This window comes from Ambystoma mexicanum, chromosome 9 (genome assembly GCF_040938575.1).
Source record: "Ambystoma mexicanum isolate Mex_15411 chromosome 9, UKY_AmexF1_1, whole genome shotgun sequence".
Classification (NCBI taxonomy): domain Eukaryota; kingdom Metazoa; phylum Chordata; class Amphibia; order Caudata; family Ambystomatidae; genus Ambystoma; species Ambystoma mexicanum.
The window spans coordinates 453,057,457-453,078,772 of NC_090931.1; the positions used below are offsets into that span (position 1 = coordinate 453,057,457).

Below are 21,316 nucleotides of genomic sequence, written 5' to 3' on the forward strand. Positions count from 1 at the left end.
CATCAAGCGCAAAGTGCTCACCAGACAAGATATAGGTCCCCAACACACGGACCTGAGAGCCCACAATGTTGGCAGTCAGTGAGCCAACAAGGGCCAGTGCCTGTAAATGGTCCAAGTGCCCAAAAAGTACAGAACTATGCTTTACAGTTGATTTATGACATAAACACATAAATCTTGTTTGGTTTATTAGTTTGATGTTTAATAAAAGCTACATACCTTTATCACAACACAAAAACAAAGTGCATAATTTTGTATGATGCGTAATGTACATTTTCAATGCTGGACAGAGGTTGGCTATAACGGCTTGTGGCACCTTCAGCATCCACACCCACCCAGCTGCCTTGCAAGCACATGGTCTTCGGTTCGAACTGCCATAGTGAGTGAGTGAGTGGATAGTGATGGATGGACTTGAAGAGGAGTCTGGAGACACACGTCTGGGGGGGTGGCATGTGAACTATGGTCACAGTGCGGAAGATCCCTTTTGAGATGCACATGGTGTCTGGCATCTTGAGTGTTGCCACCCACCCAGCCCGCTTTGGAGCGTATGGACCTAGGTGTGAACTGCCACTGATACTGGAGGGGGGATGGATGGGCATGAGGCAAGTGCAAAGGCCCCATACACTGCTGACACTGGTGAAGGGACACAAACTTATGTTGATTGCTGGGGTGGGGTCTTGAAGACTGGGGTCTAGAGGATCCCTTTGAGTTGTAGATGGTGTTTGGCACCTTGGCTGTTCCCATTCCCCCCAATACCGGAGGGGGGAATACTGGAAGGAGAATGGATGGGGATGAGGTGATCGCAAAATTGAACCAACCATACTTTCATGACCTTCCTAGACGATTGAACGTGTTCTTGACTCACTGAAATTCATACCACTATTCGTATGTAGCGATTTGGATTGTATTTAATTTGGTGATGTTGATGGTACAAACTAAATACAAATTGTATAATTGAGGTTGCAGCACAGTTTGGGGAAAAATCACCTGTACTGTCTGCTGTCACTGGGGAATTTGGCGCAAATGGCTTGAACGACACAGGCGGGCATTACTCGTTGAACGTGGAATCCAAGCCTCCCAAAAAGCCAACATGTAAACTAACGGTAAGCCCCTAGACTGTACCACCTGTGAAAGAGAAACTTACATATTTTTATTGAAAGAACCTGATAAGTGTACCACCTTACTTAAAAATGTCCTAAATTTGATGGCATAGTTGCCCTTTGAAAAGTAACTTTCTGGAAAAATGTACTTGGGCTTTGAAGTATCGACACATTACAAAAGTGAACATCCATTCAAGCCAGAATGGTTTGGGTCATAGAGAAATATTGTTTTTTAGTTGAAAGTGAGACACGTAAGCGATGAACACTCTGCTTTCCAATAAGTAGGAGTAATGTATTCCATTTACAGACTAAATCCATTTGTTAATGATCAATCAGAGTTACAACAATGTAGGATAACAACATGAAATGTTAGTCGTCTCATCACGTCTACAGTACACTTACTCGTTACTTGGAGGGCGAAATATTGCGCAAAGTTCGTGCATAAGCACCATCCTAATCCTCAACACAGACCTTGTGAGGCCGGCTGCTCTGAAGGAATGCAGCTCGGTAACGCATAGCGGTGGTGTGTGCTTCGGCTATGTAGGTCGGGTATCCAGAGTTTTCTTTGCAAGAGCAGTTATCCTCCTCAGTTGGCATGACCTTGCCACGATTGCAGGTGCACCAGGTGGGAACTTCTTCCATGCAACTAGGATTGGGCTCATGCCCTGGTGATTCATCTTCCCAACTCTTGTTAGATTTCCACATAGTTCAGCTTCTTTCTCTTTCCATTTGTTCCTCCTCGGAATACTCTTGCTCATACTGCTAGGGCTGTATTGTTGCCATTATACGACAAATATTTAAATAAAACAAGTTAAATCAGTGCTACCAGTTTAAGTACCTGTTTACAGGGGCTTCGTACTGCGAAGATAGTTGAGCAGAGTCGCTAACGATATGAACTAAATACAGTGAAACAATTGACAATGCAACTCCAATGTTGTCTGATCAGAAAGGGTCCGTTTATACTTGTTGAGGAAAGGGGCATCCTGGCATTTCCATGGAGACACGTCAGTAGCTTGCGCACAGACAACGTTGACACTAGACGTGTATTGGCATTGTGAAACGGGGCATAAGCGTCTAGTGATGTCAGTTTGAGGGGCAGGCGATGTGTATTCTTGCCGCGGGCGCACTTTAACTTGGGGCGATGCATCAACGGTTTAGATTGGCACAAGATGACTGCACCCAACCTGTTTTCAAATGTGTAAAAGTGAGGAAAACTAAGGTAGGTGTAGAGGTCACTTTGGGCAGATGTGATGCCATGGCCCAGTTCACAGCTGAACATGGAAACTGGGCAGCACGTGTTTTGTTCGAAGCATACACTGCCCAGGCAGGCTGCCATCTACGGGGCAGAGCTGTGGTGATGGGAGGGCATTCGCCCTTTGGCGACCGCTGAAAATAAATGCATGAAATATGTACTTGGTCTGCCTAATAGTACGCCCAATTTACTGGTGCGATTGAGTTTATTTGTCAACTCCGCCTGCTGTTCCTCTGGGCCAGATTGTCGTGTAGTAAATATAAAGCTGTCCTGGCACAGCATGAGGGTTCCTCTTTGAAATGGGCCTTACATGTGAATAGATGGATGGTGGCCTTGGGGATTTTTGGAGTGACCAAGCTCTGTTTACCAGCATGCGAAGGACCTCACAACGTGCTGCATCAGCTATGCTGCAGCAAAACACTGCCCCTGCGCCGCCCCAATCCATGTTTCTCTAAGTGGTCTTTTTGGCTCATTCATTGGGTAGCATGGCCTGAGGGGGCTGGCCCCTTCCCCACTTTGAAGCTAAGCCGTGTCCGTCCTGGTTACTGCATGGATGGGAGATCTGAATGCCTAGCCATGGCGCTTTTAAAAAAAAAATGAACCCCCCCGCCCCCCAACATTCCACCCCACGTCACTATAAATCTTTTAATTAAAAGACTATATAACTGCGGGTACGGAACTATAGCTGTGCCCATCGATAGTTTTACATTGCAGCAAAATGCTTTCCTGCCCCCTCACCAACTGCCCCATCTGTGCCAGCTCCCTCACTCCACAGGTGGGCCCCTCGCCAAACCCCACAACACACGCTGTTACTGTTAGGCAGTTTGCTTTTAGATGCTGGCTATTCGTCGATATAGCTGAGGTTACTGAAAAGCTTTGTGTTTCAAACTCAGTCCCTAGACCCCCTCCAACTCCCAAATGTCACTTGGCGCCTTCTAGCCCCTGCCCACCTCTAGACTGATGGCATTTGTATTTTTTCTACCTTCAAATGGCTTTTTTTCCTGTGCCACTTTCCCATAACCTAGGGTATAGCTGCGGCTATTTCTCGCATTGAGAAAAAAAAAGATGGCAGCCATTTCATTTCTAAAAACCCCTGGGTTTGGCAATTTACATGAGATATAGCTATTTTTGAGAAGCCCCCCCCCCTCTTCTCCATCAAATATTTAAAAATCCTAATGCATGCAATAACTACAAAAGGCCTCTATTAAACGCTTCGTTCCCAAGCTGTTTAGGACCTGATCCAAATCCGTCCAGCGGTTTGGGCTGGGCTGTGCGGTCTGGCAAAAATGTACCTTGTTTGTCTATGGGAAAATGAATGGGAAGTAGATGGCTATGATGCTAGACATGCATCGGCGGGACAGGGCCTCCATATCCTTGTCCTTTATTGCTTTTTTTTTCATGTTTTCTGTCATGTTTTCCACACAGGAGTTCATGTGGGACTCCTGGCGGTGCAGCTCTTTTGGTTTGGTGTACAGACCCATGGGATAGCCTTATGGCACCAATGGGTGGGGGTACAACCCTGCGCCCCTAGTGTATGTTTTTGGGCACCTGTGTGTGGCCCATAGAGCAGGGTATGGGCTGGTGGCAGCTCCATGCTGAATTTGACAGGTGCTCTGAGAATCCTCCATTTTGGGATGCCCAGGCCCTGTCATTGGAATTGGTAGATTCCTGATGGAAGGCAAGAGGCCACGGAGGCCATCATGTTTCCATCGCCTGTTACCTTGGTTATCCTTGAAGTCCCGGGAAGCCCTGATTCTGTCACTTCCCCCTGACTGGCTGTTGGGTGGAAGTTCCATATATGGTAGTGTGGGGGAAGTGCCGACCAGACTGGCTGGAGCCTTCCCAACGACCGTATGTTGTGGGTATGCCTGTGGGTGGGACCTGAGTGAATGGTGTGTGTGTGTGACAAATACGCATTCTGTGTTGTAGATGTCTAGTATCTGGTGTTTGACCCAATGACTGGGATAGCCCTGCCGAGACTGGTATGAATGCAGTGTGTAGTGTTGAATGGCGTGGCACTTGTCCGAATTTACATTCTGTGTGTGTCTAGATGGAGAAGAATGGCCTGAATGCAACGTGTGCCTGATTGGCTGGCTGGCTGGCTGCCTGAATGCCCTTCTGGTTGATTGGTTCCCTGAATGTGACCCATCAGAAAGAATGGCAGATCAACAGTATATGTGGGGACATCTCACTGCTAAAAATCTTTCAGAAGCTGGAGTTGAAACTGACATTGACACTGAAGCTTAACCTTGAAGCCCTGCTGGAAGTGAAGTATTGCTGTGGCTCTACTTCGTCAATCTGAAAGCTGTTGTCTTCAAGAACTGATCCAGTGAGGACCTGGTTAGGCACCTTCTTCCCAAGCTACGAAGGACCATCGTGCATTGCTAACCTTCGCCGAAGCGCCCTGGAAGTCAGCCTACAAAAGACTGTCAGCCGGAGACTGGGACTGCCAACGAGAAACTAAGAGAAGCACCGGACATCCTTCCACCGTCGTCGACCAGGGTTCAGAGGATTGCTATAACCGCTGGAGGCTTGTCGAAGTTGGTTGCCCAGAAGCGGGGACTGCTTGACGCTGTGCTTTTCGACGACTGGAGCCGCAACGCTCCTTTGCCTAAGACATTTAATTCCCAGATGTCTCGTCTGCACCGCCGACCGCCTTATCCTGCTGGAGAAGGCCAGGCCGTCGACGTGCCGGTGAGCATCTGCCTGTGGGTTTCCTGCCACCCAAAGACCGTAGAGACGCCGGGCGACTCGACGCCCTTGCTAGGCCAAAGTTCTTCACAAACTCTTTGCAGTCCTAAACTATTGACATCGAGGTGCTCCGTGCGCCTCATCCTTGCAGTACGTCTTCGACTAGCACTGCCTGGACTGAAGCTGCTGCCTCAACGCCATCGAACTTTTCATCGAGGATCATCGACGCCAAGTTCACCTTCTTCGAGGCCCATCGATCTGTGGCTCCTGCTTTAATGGGAGTCACTCAAGAAGGATCCGTCGACACCACCTCGAGGAACTCTGCTATTCCAGGTACTTTGAGGTGGTCAAAACACTTTAGAAGGAAATAAGACTCATTGAACAATATATGGACTGGGCTTGTAGTATCTTTATTTTACAGGTTGCCCAGGTGCAGGGGGATCTACACACAACTGTGTCTAGGTAACGCGGCCAATATTCTGCCAATTGTTCCAACTGCTTTCCTCCTATGTCTATTGTTGGTTACCTTTATTAATTGATTTGTGACGTTTGACCAGAGTACAGTTGATGCACTTTAATGAAATCTGATAATAATTGTGGCACCCCTTAGAACTGTATGTTTGCCATTGTAGATTAACAGAGCACAAAGTGCGTTGTTGTGATTGTGTATATAACCTTGAACCTTAATTATATAAAGACTGTGTTTTCACTTCTAGTGTGTGGACATTCCTTTGTGGGTGTTTGGGGACTACACTGTACTTAAGAACCAGCCCGCATCCCCTCCTGAGAAGCTAGGCCTTGATTGCTCGACCATAGCTACCAAATAGATAATCTTGGCTGGGGTCCTCTGTGCTTCTCCTCTGCCATATAGAGAGCAGGAGGACAGACACCCCCTCCAGTCTTTACAGTGGCAACTTTGGAAAACTATTTTGTTTTAATTTGTTTTCTTTAACAAATCTTTATGAAACTTTGCTGACTGTAAGGGGGGCGGGGAGAGGTGCATACTTAACCAAGTTCAAGTTTTCGGCGAAATCCGTTAAAACATTATTCACAATAGAAGTTTTTGAGGTGTAGCTTGCTATTTGTAATTCCCGGAGGGAGTGAGGTAGAGAAAGCTGTGGCCTTTACTCCTTCACAGTAATATAGTAAGGATTACCTTTCTCTATCCCTGATTTACAAAAATCTTGGCGTATGAAAGGGTGGAGAGAATCCATAGTTTGGACCAGGGAGTCCCCTTCATCTGGGTGGAGAGAATCCATAGTTTAGACCAGGGAGTCCCCTTCATCTGGCCCTCCTGCAATGCATGAATGGCCAACATCTACAACGGACAATGAAAGACCTAAGCACATTGTGAATCTCTTGAGGTAGTATGACAGTCTCCCAGAAACCTAAGCACATTTCTTACAAATTGGAAACCCAATAATCATGCTGCCAATCTTTGTCTCTAATTTACTGTCTTGATAAAGTTAGCAGAACCGCGGTTCCACTGCCCATAGGAAAACATTTCCATTTCTAGCTGACTTGGCTCATTTATTTGCATCATTCAGTTCAACTTTCCCAGCACTAACATGGGAGTCTGTCATATTACACATCCTTATGATAAATGCAGCTTATTAGTATCATTCGTATGACTACCCGTGCATGAGGGCGTTTGCCTTTGCAGGATGTGCCATTTCAATATGACAGTTTTCTCAGTTATCGTTTAACGTGCATCTTAAATACTGTAGCATTTAGAGTATCCATCTGCACTGGGTGCTCTGTGCAGATAGTAGAATGTGATGATGTCATCCAGAACCTGATGGTCATTGAGGTTCTGTGTCCTACAGTTAAGGGTTCAGGATGGGAGAGTTTACTGACTGGATGTATCTTGCCTAGCTCCTATCTCAAGTAATAAAGCTTACCCTGTAACTATCAATAAAGCCCATCTACTTTTACAATAATCAATCTCCAGCATCTTACTTGATCTCCAGCAATGCAGATTCTACAAATACACATCGCTTGTATAGCTTTATCGGGATCCTCCCATGTCACCTGCAGTGAAGAATCTTTCCTTATTACGCAATTTGAAAGATTTCAACAAAGGTCTGTATATTTTCACTTGTGTTTGAAGACAAAAAGCTGTCGATGCTAATCGCTCAGAATGTCAATATGCATGTTTTACCTACCCTGTCAAAGATTATAGGAAGGTTCAGGCTCATGGGGCCTGCCTTGGATTGAGAGATGTTGAAATTATAGGTATATTTTTGCAGTTTGACAGAGATGAGGCACCAGTTATTTTGGTATTACGTGATGTTTCAAAACATTAAACTGAACGACCCAGCAATCGTGAGATTTCCAAAGTCTTGCAGCGTCCAATAGGGGGAACTGTTGAAATTAGTCAAGGAATTTAAAAAGTGATTTTGATAAATAAGGCTAACTGATGAGTTTGAGGAATCCACAGCATTAAAATGCTTTCATTGTTCTCCTCTGAATCATGGCAGGATTCTGATTGACTTTCTTGATGACCAGTTGGAGCTTTTAGTGCACCGGTATAGAGTTCTTTTAGAAAAACAGCAATGCAATCTTGTTGCAATGCTGCAGGAACCGATGATGCTTGGACAGCTTGCCAAGGGTCTGTTCATGGTTTATGGCAGATCATGCTAACAAAATGTTATGATGGCTCTTGCTTCAAGCAGAACACTTCATGTAGAACGTTAGCTATAGAATGTTTTTTTTTTTTTAACAACTTTATTTTGTTTACAGCAGAACAAGCGGATTATCCACATTGGCAAAACTCAATCACTATTGATATACATGAAATTTGTCCAGTTCCCACCCCCCCCCTTTGCGGCCTCCCTTGTGACCTCCCCCATGTCCGTGATGGTCTGGGGATCCAGCGGGGCTCTGAGGCCCTAGAAAGTTCGTCACCAGGCGTGGTTGGAAAGTCAACACTGGTAATCGGCTATGGTAGTCTAGCACTGGGGCCCAGCAGTCAGTGAAGCGATGAGGGCCCCTTCTCTTGCCGCTATGACTTTCTCAGCCACCAGTATTTCCCAAACTTTTATCCATCACAGGGGTAGTAGGGGGCCCTCCTACGTCTTCCATTTACATGCCACTGATCTTGGCTGCTAGTAGTAGCTGTGTCACTAGTTTAGCGGAACTGCCTGCTTTAGGATAGCAGTCTGTGCTCGCCAACCCCAGGAGGATCACTTCTGGGTCCATCGGTAGCCTGCGCTGGGTAATGTCCTCAATGATTTGTATGATCTCATTCCAGAAGGACTGCACTGTTTGGCAACCCCACCACATATGGAGGGAGGATCCCCGTTCGCCGCAGCGCCTCCAGCAGCTCTGGTCTATAGATGTGTTGCAATGGTGTAGGCAGACTGGGGATTAGTACCAGCAGTGTAGAAGCTTGAGGGTGCATCCTAGTCCATATCTTCACCCATGTCTGGTCTTCTATGGGGTGCCCCAGGTCCACTTCCCACCTGGCCATGTATGGGGGTCTGATATTTAACATATCTTCTTGGAGGAGGCGATACAGCTTAGTGATCCGCCCCCTGCATGCTCCTTCCCCCAGAGCATGTTCGAGGGGGTGAAGGTCCCGGGTCGCCCCTTGACAAACCGTTGGTTGCGAGATCCAGTGGCGCAGTTGAGCGTATGTGAACCTCTCCCTCTCCCTCTCCGTCAATTGGAAACGTTCCTTGTATTCCTCTAAGCTGATCGGGTTGTTGCCCTCGTAGAGTTGAGCGAGGGATCGGAGGCCTCCCGCAGTCCATCGGCTGAAGCCTGCTGCTTCCATTCCTGGGGAGAAGTCAGTGTTCCAGATGACCAGGGAGAGCGGGCCCAAGCCTTTGGGCACATCTTCCTTTGCCGGGCCCATGACCATGCATCAAGAGTTGCTTTGGTGGTTGATGGCGTCCGCGGCTGCGGAGGACCGCTGGGACTTACAGTAGGGAGTATAGCTGTGGCTGACATTTCGCTTGCTCGATCCGAGTCCATTTTGGGGGGGACTCTTGTCCGCCCAGGCGGAAATGCTTGCTAGTTGGGCTGCCAGGAAATGAGGTTGGGCAGACCCAGGTCGCCCCATTTAGCTGCTCCTGTCATGACCTTCATTGGTATTCTAGCCATGCGCCCCTTCCAGACGAATTTTGCAAGCTTCTTCTGTAGTTGCTCCAAGGCTTGTTCCGGGGGACCTGAGGGGGGGGGGGGGTGGACTGGGAGAGTTGAGCACAGGTATAGCAGCCTGGGGAGGAGGTTCATTTTGCATGCTGTGATCCGTCCCAGTAGAGTGATTGCTTATCTGTCCTAGCGTTGCAGGTCATTCTCCAGCTCCGTGAATAGGGGGGGGGGGGAAGTTGGCTGCGTACAGCCGTTTCGGGTCTGCTGTGAGGCGTATCCCTAGGGAGGCTGATGGAACTGTTCTCCATGTCAGCGGGCAAAGTGCTTGGAGGGTGGCTATGAAGGGTGCGCCCAGATTGACACCCAGTGCCTCCGATTTGGAGTAATTCACCTGGAATCCCGCTACTTGTTCAAAAGCCTCCAGTTCGGTTAGAACAGCGGGTAAGGAGGCCTGGCAGTTGGTGATGGAGATCTTCACATTGTCTGAGCTATAGAATGTATTTTATTGGTTCTAAGCACAGCATTTGGTGGAGAGTGCTTAAGGGGGGGCGGGGGGAGAAGGGATGTGCTGGGGGTTCCGTTACTACTTTTCTTGAAAAACTATTCAGAACCTCATCCAGAGTCACTGGTTTTTATCCTAACATTGGCAACAAGGATTTTAACCGCCCAGACCCCTGGCACTGGAATGACTTCCTTAATTGCATTGCAGAGCCACAAATCCGACCTGTCTTCGCGCTGAGCCGCATTGATGCGGAAGGGGCAGCTGAACCCAGTAGCTGAAGTGCCGGCACCCACCCGGCGAGCAGCTGTGCTGCAATCGTCCACCAGACAGAAGCGGTGCACACCCAACCCCCCTCCCCCCCCCCCTCACCCCCTACCCTCTCCAGGGCGCACCCAGTCCTCCTCCCCCTCACATAAGCCGCTCCACCCACCTGGGCGTTTAAGTGGCCAACAGCGAAGTGTTCCAAGATTGTGCGTCCCCCAAGTAAGTGACTGGCAGCCCCAAAGGCCCTGCTCCGGCGTAACACCCACTGACACTCCCTCGCCCTTGGGACTGACTAGCATCTTCGTACCTGTGACCACGTTAAGGCTCCACTCACTGTGGCGTCCTCACGCGCCCTGCTGTGCCTTCTACAAGCAATTGGAGGGATCGCGGGCTTCACAAACGAATGCAGAAAACGTGAACACAAGGACAGGTAATTTTGCGCATGCGCACAGGGAGCAGTCGCATTTGTGAAGAAGCAAGGACAATTGGCTTACTCGCCTGCATGGAGGCTAGAGTGAGCCTTAGTGCAGCATCTTGCACTTGATCAAGAGTTTGTGGAAAGGGCACTGAAGAAAGGGAACACTGGGTCAAAAAAGTCACTGTGTTGAAAGCCCATAGAAAAAGGAAATGTTTGGCCAAGGGAAGCCCCAACTAAAGAGTAACAGATATAGGAGCCATAGGGACACCATGAAGAACAAATATTTGGGATTGTTCTATACATTTGAAAGTCTCAACAAATAAAAAAAAAAATTACAAAAAGGGAAAAGAAGCCAACCACCCAAGCAAAAGCTAAGTGTGCAAACAGAAGCTCTTGTGCCAAGAGTCAGAAATGTCATTGCCATGTGTAGCTGGGCCACCTATGTTAATGTCATCTCCAGGGCCTGCAAAAATATAACGGCACAGTGGAAAAAAGGATTCATGCACTATATAAAAGTTGGCTGTGGAGGTTCATTCTCCAATGATAGAAAACTATCCTTAGTAATGCATTTGTCAGGAAATGAGTCACACCACATTTTCGACACTTTGCATCCCCTACCCAATGAAGGAAGTGATGACAGGGCAAACAAGCAAGAAAATGCTTTTCTGAAATTGGACTTGCATTTTGTTTGTTTGTTTATTTATTTATTTGTATAGCGCACCTGACCCAGAGGTATATGGGCGCTTGAGCATCAAGTTACAGGCATAGGTAGGAACATTTGTACAATTGTGCAATGTAAGTATAGTTACAACATCAGTTATGACAGCAGTTATAGTGGAATTAGTGACATACATACATACGGTGCTAGTTAATTGTTAAGTAGCCAGGTGATGATCTTAGTTCTGAAAGGTTGAAATGTAGGGGTAGATTTGATGTCCGCAAGCACCATACTAGAACGGTATCATTCTGGCGTCCGTCTTTAAGAGCATGGTGAGACAGTTGAGTATGTGATGGCTCTAAGACAGCTAGCACTGTCATGAAAGTTCAAGGAGGCATTGGATGCATTCACGATCAGTTCATGAGCCATTGCAATAAATCTGAGAAGAGCTATGGTTGAAAGATGAACCCTCATTGGATGAAGTATTGGAAATAGTAAAGCGGGTTGAACATTGATTAGCGTGTGTTGCCAAATTGTTTGAAAAGGAAAATCCTGAGCTGAAAGTAGATGTCCTGAATGTAAGAGTTGCGACGCAGAAGAAGAAAACTAAGCATAAACCCGGTGGGCAAGGGCTCAGGGAGGCCAGAAATAATAGAGCAAGGGGAGAGAAAAGAGAAGAACGCTTATGCTTCCGGTGTGCCAGCAATTCTCACTTTGCTGGATCAATGGTGTTTTCTGGAAGTAGGGGCACGTGTGCAAAATGCAAAAGACGTGGACATTTATTGTTGCAAGAACTTCCGGCTTAATTAAAAAAAAAAGTTATGTGAATTATGGCCATAAATCTGAGGAGGAAGAATGGTGCCACGTTGAGAATGTTAGTTAATACCATAAATATGATCCAGGGTGTGGATGAGTGTGAACACCCATATGCGAGAGTGAAGGATTTGAGGGAGACACGAGTGGTGAGATTCATAATTTGTTGGAACCGGATGTCCATCCTGGTGGGTATAACCAGGCTAAGATGGAGCTTTCCTGGCTATTTTGTAGAAAAGTTTGAATTTAAAGGGAGAGGACAAGGGAAAATGTACGTAACCAAGAAAGGGTTGATGCTGTCGGGGTGGCGAGATAAAAAAAAACAAATGATAAGGTTGTATCCCAATACATGCTGGATCTTAATGTGGGGTCCACGATGCGCAAGAGTTTCAGAGATGTGTTCAAGGAGAGAGTGGCGAGAGTGAATAGCATGCAACACCAAATTGTGTTAGAGAGGTAGTGTGCCTGTCGCAGCAAAATTACGACCAATTCCGCTAGCACTAAGGGATGGTGTCAAAAAATAAATTGCTACGAATGGGCATCATTGAAGGACAGGTGGCGTTGAATGGACGTCCCCTTTGGTGGTGGTAAAAAAAAAATCATGTGAACTGCAACTGTGTAGATTTACGTGAGTTGAATAGGTGTTATGATGGATCAACACCCTTTGCCCAACATGGGAGAGATGCTGACTGCAGTGGGTCGAGGGCGTGTATTCTCAAAATTGGACATGGCTTCAGTGTATCAAGTTGAACTTTAAGGATGTAGAAAGTAGACTGCTTTCATAACGCATGAGGGAGTATTCCAGTGTCAAAGGATACCCTTTGTACTGGTTTTTGTTAGACAGAAACCTGTGCAGTTCCCTCTGGGACCACTGCAAAAGATTTAAGACTACAGGTGTTTGGCAGTAAACCCACTTGGTAGCAGTCTGTACCACCCAGATTTACCTGGTAGCTGTGGCTGAGCAGTCAGACTTCCCTCAAGAAGAGTTAGGCAGTATAAAGAGCATACACAATGGGTACAGAGGCACAGTAGTACAAGCAAACACTGACCAGAGCTAGGTGTAAAAGTATATACTTATTTATTTAAAAGACACACTCATAAATTACACTAGCACAGAAAAGGTAAGTAAGTCAAAACACAGTCACTATTAATTATATGTACATCCCTAGTTATTTGTTGGACAAGTCTAAGTTAACACCACTTATTTCCAAACAGAGGTGAGCGCTTAACGTTAGATGGCACTCCAACAAGTTAGTTAAAAAGGGAGGGAAAAGGCAGAAGTAATGAAAACAGCAAGGTAAAACACTTTTCAGAGATTCACAGTAAGTTTAGAAAGGCAGTTTATTGCGGAGCAAGGAAGTTCGGTTGCCAGGCCCACTCTAGGGAAAGCCAGGCGAAAAGATGTCCAAGATCACACAATGTCACAAGTCTTTACAGGTGAGTAGGAAAGGTTTTACCAAGTTTAGAAAAGTTTAGTTAGGGTGTCCCAGGCTTACCCAGGTTCGAGAGCCAAGGGCTAAATCTACCCCGTACAATCGGTGGCAAGGGAAGCCGGGCGGAACACGGTACCTTTAAAATGGAAAGGATCCTCCAGCGGTGGCAGTTGTTCCTGGTAGTGGGTGCAAGTCGCAGCATCGTCCAGAGGTAGAGAAGATCTCGACGTGGAGGAAAGCTGAAGGTCGTTGCACTACCAGGGAAGAAACCAGCCGTGGATTTTTCCGGTTAAAAGGATGTTACCCCTCTTTCGCGGTTGAGGTAAAAAGTGGTATCCCGGTTGCTGGGGTGCTTGGCACAGGCAAGGCGGCCACGAGATGCTTCAGGGAGGCGAAAAGAAGGCAGAAACTGGTTGTCCCCACCAGTCAAGGGAAGGAGACTCTCCCGGCTGGAGATCTCCTCTGTCGTTGGGAAAAGTGGTGAGACGGTTCCGCAGGGCTCCACCGGTGGTGTCGTCTTGGCAGGTCGGCTCGGCTTCTCCCTCTTCGGCTTCTTAGGTCCTGCGGCGACTTCTGAAGAACCAGTCCCAAAGACCCTGCTTTTATGCAGCAAACCCCCATTCATACAGCCTAGCTGTCACTCAAACGTGGTGAGCGGGGCGGCTCACCACTTGGGCCAATCACACCAGAGTGCGACATGAGTTGGCAAGGCAACTCAGTCCAGGGTGCCTAAACCCCCTCCCACACCCCCTGTGGTAGCCAGACAGAATGGCACCATTTTTGGAGGGCTTCTGTGCAGAAGCCCGCCAAAAGTGGAACAAAGGCTCGTCTCGGGTTCAGGGTTACTGAAGTGAACCTAGACGCCATTTTGGCGGCGAGTTCTGGCAAAAAATCCCAACCGGTGAATTTATATTAAATAAATAAACCGGCGGTATCTTTAACATTGCACCAAAAAGTGGTGCATTAAAATCAATGGGAAATCCCATTGGGAAATATTCCGGTGGAATATTTCCGTGGTATCCACTGCCACCAGCCAGAAACTCGGCGAGGGGGGATGGGACAGTACCCCCTCAACAACAGACCCAGGGGCAATCTAATTGCCCCTACCAGTACTTCCACAGTATGATGGTTTGTACTGGTTAAGTTCCTAAATTAAGACTAGTAAAGTCAATGGTGACTTTACAGACCCAGGGAGACAGTAGTCAGTCCCAGGGTGTGGAGTCTATGTTTGGGGGTCACTATGACACCCCTGTGTTACTGCACTGAGGATGCTGTGTAACACACATTCAAAAACCAATGATAGCCTATGGGGAAAAAATACCCCATAGCCCATAAGCACATAGCAAGTCACAAACACTCTCAAGTCATGTCCAAGAGTGAGGGTAAAAGAGTCTCACTCTTGGCAGGAGAAAAAATAAACCCCAAAAATCCAGCAAAGCTGCTGGGGGACTCACTAGGTTAGGAAATTCAGCCTAAACAGAGAATTCTCCCTAACAGTTTTGGCATCCTCCATACTCCAGAAAATAACGGATAAGTTGTTCAAAGGGGTGAAAGCAGTTTTGTTTCCAGGATGATGTGTTGGTGTGCAGTGAGTTGGAAGCGGAGCGTGATGGGATTTTGGATAAAGTTCTTAGCATCCTTGAGGAGAAGGGGATAACTTTGAGGGAGGAAACCTTTTAGTTAAAGGTACACAAATAGAGTATCTTGGGCATGCAGTATCAGTGAAAGGTGTGAAACCTAAAAGTAGTATGGTATGTGCCATAAAGGAGGTAGAAAGCCGAGATTGAAAGAAGAATTGTGTTCATTTCTAGAAATAATAGCATTTTATCAGTTCGCGAGGAATTGCGCTGCCAAAGTTGAGAAAACTGTTAAATAAGGGTGAGGAGTTTGTTTGGAGTGGAAAATGAGGAGGATTTTAATATTGTAAGGAGGACATTGATTTGGCCAGACCTTTGGGATGTTTTGATACCTATAGGAAGAGTAGTGTTACTGTAGATGACATTGACAACGGTATAGGGGCAGTTTTGTCCCAGGAAAGTAACCCCATGGAGGAGTAGATTATTACACATACATCAAGGGGGTTGAGGTGAGTACAAAACGCTTCTGTTTCTGGAGAAAGAAGCATTGGCTTGCCATTGGGCTGTCAAAGTTTAGAAATTTTCTTTTGGAGTACTGATTTAATCATTCGAACAGATCAAACACACACCTTAAAGCTATTTTTGAGAGCAAAGGTTTGGACAAGGTATCAAGACGCGTAGCTAGTTGTGTTATGAGATTACAAAGTCACAGATTTGATCTACAGGTTATACCAGGGAAGGAAAATGTCCTAGCTGATTACCTGTGAAGGCTGGGCGCATGTGGAAAGGATGTTGGAGAGTATGTCATAACAAATTATTTTTGCCAATCGTGAAGGAATAGTGAGCAAAGAGGAGAGTATAGAAGCGATGAATAGGGATTTGGTGCTTATGCGGGTGAAGGCAAATGTGGGGTCTGTATGGCCCAAAAAGATCGAGTAACAGCAAAGTTCGATCCCTGCGTCCGCGCTTAGAAACTTCTGGGTATGATGGGTATGACCCATCTTAGCGGGCATGTTGGCATAACAAGGACAAAAGGGATTTTGGGGAATGAATATTGGTTGCCTTGCTTTGACAGATGTTGAGCGAAGATTGGCAAATTGTGTCGAAGTGGGCAAAGGCGTAGAAGCAAAGGGTCAGTCCCTTGTAGAGTTCGATGTTCCTAGAGGTGTGGTACGAGGTTGCCATGTATATTTTAGGGCCAGTGGAAATGGGCTATGGATGTGGAAAGTATATTTTGTTTGTTGTGGATTTATTCTCGCGATGGTCTGATTTTGAGATTGTAATTGACATTTGTGGTGAGTGTAGTGGAATTAATTCAGGGAATTTTATTTCTGAACCCATCTGTGTGGTAGCTGTCCTCCAAGGGTGCCGTGCGAGTGGTGGACAAGTATGGAATAAGAGTAGGATTGCGGTGGTGCGAAGAGGATGTGTTTGGTAAATGAAGGGAGTTGTGTTATGATGGCTCTTACTTGAGAAGGGTTGAGCTGCTGCCAACACTTCATATACGCTGCTCGCCTGTTTGGGGATTTACCCCCTGATAATCATTGTGCTCCCAATTTTGGGATTTAAATTGTATACACCAATTGCTGCAACCCATATAGATTCCCTTAAGGGGTTATACTAAGTTTGGATCTCGTGCTGCGCTGGGACTCATATTAATTACCATTTGCGGTCTCTGGGCTTTTTTTGACAATTCAACACTTTGGAATTCTGGCTCTTGAGCACATTTACTGTGGATAATCTATCACTTTTTTTTGGCCTTTCAGAATATACTTTATGTTGTGATCAAGATTCAGGCCTTGAAAACGGGTGTTTTGAAATGCATGTCGGCTGTTCGCAATTCCTATTGAAAATTTGGATGATTGTTCACATCTGTGTTTTTACAGTGATTACGCAATGAAAATAAGTCTGTTTAAATCAAATCTGGTTTTGAGCGCGAATCACCGTCCCACACCCTTGATCTGTATACTTCATATAAAATGTTGGCTATGGAATCTATTTCATGTTATTGGTTCTAAGCACAGCAGTTGATGGAGAGTGGTTAAGGGGTAGGCTGTGCTGAGGGTGCTGTTTCTACTTTTCTTGAAATTAACTATTGAACCTCATCTGGAGTTAGTTATCCTAACACAAAAGAGCCACTTTGTCCTGACTTCAAACATATATTCTGCAATTTGTAGAAATGTTTGTTCTGCCACTACTGGCTGCTAAGTATAAGCAAGGATTTTTGGATCTTGAGAAGTGGTGCATACGGTCGTTCCTGGAACAACCGGATCCAGAACCTTCACTCAAGCAATGAGTAAAAGAAAGCAAATGCTAAATTACACTTCCTCGCCTAGTGATGACATTCTGACTCTGGGTGCCGACAGTTCAGACAAAGTCCCCCTCCGCCCCCCCTCTGTTTTTCATAGAATAACTTGGATTTCTTTTACTGTTGCGTTACAGACCAGCGAACAATCCATAAAGGGTACAAATACTTTGCTTGAGGCTGCCCTGTACATGGGCAGCACAACTACAGCAATTGTTTAGAGGAAAACTGACTGAAGAGTTACTGTCTTCAAAGTTGAACTGAGTAGACTTGACAAAGGCAACACAAGTTTCGTAACTAAATGAAATAATAAATTGTTTGCCTGTTGTCATGCAAAGTAATTTGAATTTGCAATCATTTTTAAAACATTGGCTCCTAGAATTTGGCTCTCCAATGTTTGCCTTGGGAACCAATGGCTCCTTATTCAATAAGTTAGTCTGGAGCCTTGAGTTGCTCACCACTCACTACAATGAGTGCCTGTACTGTGAGGAAGGAGGAAGGCATGGTATCAGACGCAATGGATACACGTTTTAAAAACCTTGGGTTGGGAGAATTCCTAACTGGCCCTAACTCTAAAATGGGAGTAGTCTTGATAATTAAATATTAAATACCAAGTCTGTCTGGTCAACATAAAAAGGCCTATACGAAGAAAACCTAACCTTGCGCTTTCTCTAGAAATGTGTTTAGGGAATCCAAAAAGGAAAAATTGTGTGTCAAATAGAAATGTCAGAATCACTTCAGCACCAACTCCCTCCCCCGGGTCCAACTCCATGGGGTCTAGAGTCTCTTAATAAACAGATAGGGTGGATAGCACAGTTTGATTAGTCTTGCTCACTTTGGCTTACTGGTACAATTCAACAGTTCAATCTTTAGGCGTTCAATTTCTTGTACTTCATCACTTCTTTAGGCTTCACATGCCTTGTTATCAATACTATGTTCATAGGCTCTCATTTCCTCACAGTTCAGCACAGGCTTCCCTCTGCCAGGCTCCAGCTCGTCTTGCTCTTCATGGGGAGAAATGGAGGGTCCCTTACCCGCGTTTTTATCGCAGATCCTGCGCTGTCGAAGACTTTTGAAACTGCAAGGAATTTACATAGACCTCTGCATGAACACTTTGACCCCTTTCCATATGACTTCAAATCACAATCTTTTCTTCTCTTGCAGCACCAGTGCCTCTTATTAGTTGTAGTTATTATTTTCTTTCACTTGCCTTCTTGGCCTTTTCCAGAGTTCTTTATATTTTACTTATGCCCTCTTGGTGTGGTTTACTTTAGACCTTTTGTAGTACTTCAGTTTGCATATTTCATTTTCCTCTTATTTGACTTTCTTTGCTTTTTATCTCTGCTTGTGATGTCTTTCAAAAGTTCATAACATTTCCCCCAGACTTTCGAATGTGTGATTTTCTCACAGGACCACGCTGTTACTCTGTATCCTTTTCGTTCAACAATTGCTCTTTGTGTTTTATTGGCACACGCGCAACTTTCAAATCATTCACTTCAAAATTTCTTGTATTTCGCTCCCACTTAGTTTGCTCCCCTCTGCAGCACTTTTCCTTTCTTTTCCCTTTCGGGAGACTTTCTTTCAACATTCACATCTTCACACTGTTTTTTTTTCCCTTCAAGGATTCCACGGCTGTGATTTATTTGGGTCCCCTAAAGTTCCATAATGCTGTGCTTCAGCATTCTCCCAGTGCCACTTGCACCTCCTTATCTGTTTACTTTATACAAAAAGGTGTGTTTGCTTTTGTCTTTTACCCCTCCAGCCCCCTACACGCTAGGTAGTTTTCTCTTGCTTCCTCATAAACGGGGAAACAAACCTGTAGCACGGTTTTGGCGGTTTGTCTTGCCAGGATACACATGTTGAGGTCAGGGTCTCGCCCACTGCCCCTAACACCCCTGGGACCCGTGTTTGAGGGGAACGAGCAATGGCCTTGGTAAGGCCAGCCAGACACAATTTTCTCCCACCAGGCTCCTTGGAGACACAGCTCCCTCGCCATGCTGTGACCCTCCTGCACACAGGGCCAGCGTTCTCGTGCTCCGTCCTCTCTGGATCTGCCCTGCTTCCGTGGACCATCCAGCATCCCAAACTCGTTCAAAGTGTGATATTTGGCTACACCTTTTATACTTGGTGGGAAAGTCAATTGGAGTCTGGTGTCAGTAGTTGCCCTGCCTGACTTAGTGGGACATTGCTGTTTTCTAAAGTCGGTTGTCCTTATTTTTCTCCTGTTGTCTATAAGGGTAATCTGTAGCACTCTTCCTTGTCCCAGTACTTTGGCAGTCAGAAGGAAAACAGGAATTATGGGAGTTGTAGTGTCCCACTAAAAGGGAAGGAAAGTCACTCCAAAGGCCACACCCTTGACTGGGTCATGGATCACAACTGTTCATCCAACATTACCTCAAACAGCGCCCTTCCTTGGACGGACCACACATGCATCGAATTCCTCATCCCCAACAACCCTAAACCTAAGACTCTCACCCACGCACCACTTGTCTCAATAAGTTTTAAAAAACTCAACGCAGACAGCTTGCGTCCCCACCATAAAAGCCCCTGCCTAGCACCACCTTTCTCTCAGGACCCAAATCTACTATCAGCTATCTTCAATGATACTCTCACCAATGCCATAAACTCTATAGCCCCACTTGAAAGCAAGAAGGAAAAAAAAATCATTTCACTGCAACTCTTGGTTCTCAGGAGAACTCCAAACCCTCTGAGCTCAAAAGTGCCAGTCGCTAAAAAACTGGCAAACGGATCCGAGTGATGTAAATAAGAGCCTCTTCAAACAAATAGCCCTCCAATATAAAAAAGCCATTTTAGCAGCAAAATCCAACTCCTTCAATGATAGGATCTCAAAGGCCAACTCCCAAGCTAAAGAACTATTTGCAATCTTTAATGAATTAGTCACTCCTCCGGCTACCGCTGACGAGATAACTAAAGACAAAGCCTGGTGTGCCAGCATTCAATCCGCCATGCTAAACAAAATAACTCCTCCAGAACAAAAACCAAAACCACTGCAAAGCCCTCCCAAACCATAAAACCAACCGCCCTATACAAGACAAGCGTAGTAATTTCAATCACGCTCAATTCTCCTTCAGAAACGTCACTGAACCTGAGGTCCTTAATCTCATCAAAAACCTCAAACCATCCCTCTGCAAAGCAGACATTTGCCCTCCCAAAATCAAGGAATGCGCCAATGACCCCGATTACAGCCTTCATTAACGCATCTGTCCAAACTGGAACTGTCCCAAACACTCTCGAGGAAGCCTGGGTGCGGCCACTTCTAAAAAAAGGCCACACTTGACCCAGCGCAACCCAACAACTACAGACCAATAACCACAGTCCCGTTCCTCCTAAAAATCCTGGACAAAGCAGCTCACATCCAGATCCAATCATACATGGAGGCTAACTCCATACTAGGCAAAAGACAATCTGGCTTCCATGTTGGGCATGGAACAGAATCCGCCTTATTAGACCTAAAAAATCAAATCTCACAGATCATGGACAAAGGCAAACCTGCCTTGCTCCTTCTCCTCGATCTATCAGCTGCTTTTGACCTGGTAGGTCACCACTCACCACCCACCTCACCCATGCAGCCCATTTCTCTAATCAAGCAGCATCCTGGATCACTTCCTTCCTTGAAGGAAGAGCCATGAAGGTCTACTCCGACATAGCTAACGCAGATCCTACCACTATAAACTGCGGTGTCCCCCAAGGATCTTGTACAGCCCCCACCCTCTATAACCTCTTCACAAAACCCCTCTTCGACCTACTTCACTGCATGGGTGTTGCATATACAAACTATGCAGACGACACTCAAGTACTTTTACCCCTATCTGGACTCTATCACCAAGACGCCACCGCCCTTCACAACATCTATGCCACTATCGAAGCTTGGATGGCAATCAATGGCCTCTGCCTTAACTGGGAGAAGACAGAAATTCTCATCCTGGGCCAGTCAAACACATTATCGAAACTAAGCCCCCAATACAACAACTTCAACATAGACAACTCAACCATCTCCGTATCATCCTCTGTCAAGACTCTAGGTGTTCATTGATGCCCAAACAAGTCAGCGTCATAGCCTCTGCATCAGCGTTCAGCACCAAACTCATCAATGCCATTAAACCCTACTTATCCACCCCCAACCGCTTGCCCATGGCTAGAGCAACTATAGGAGCCAAACTCGATTATTTCAACGCCCTTCTAGCTGG

At 46.1% G+C, this 21,316-nt stretch overlaps 1 protein-coding gene across 7 annotated transcripts in view; it reads left to right on the forward strand.

The window, feature by feature from the left end:
- Positions 1-21,316, forward strand: part of LRWD1 (leucine rich repeats and WD repeat domain containing 1) — a 730,516-nt gene that overhangs the window by 73,559 nt on the left and 635,641 nt on the right. The window lies entirely within an intron of this gene.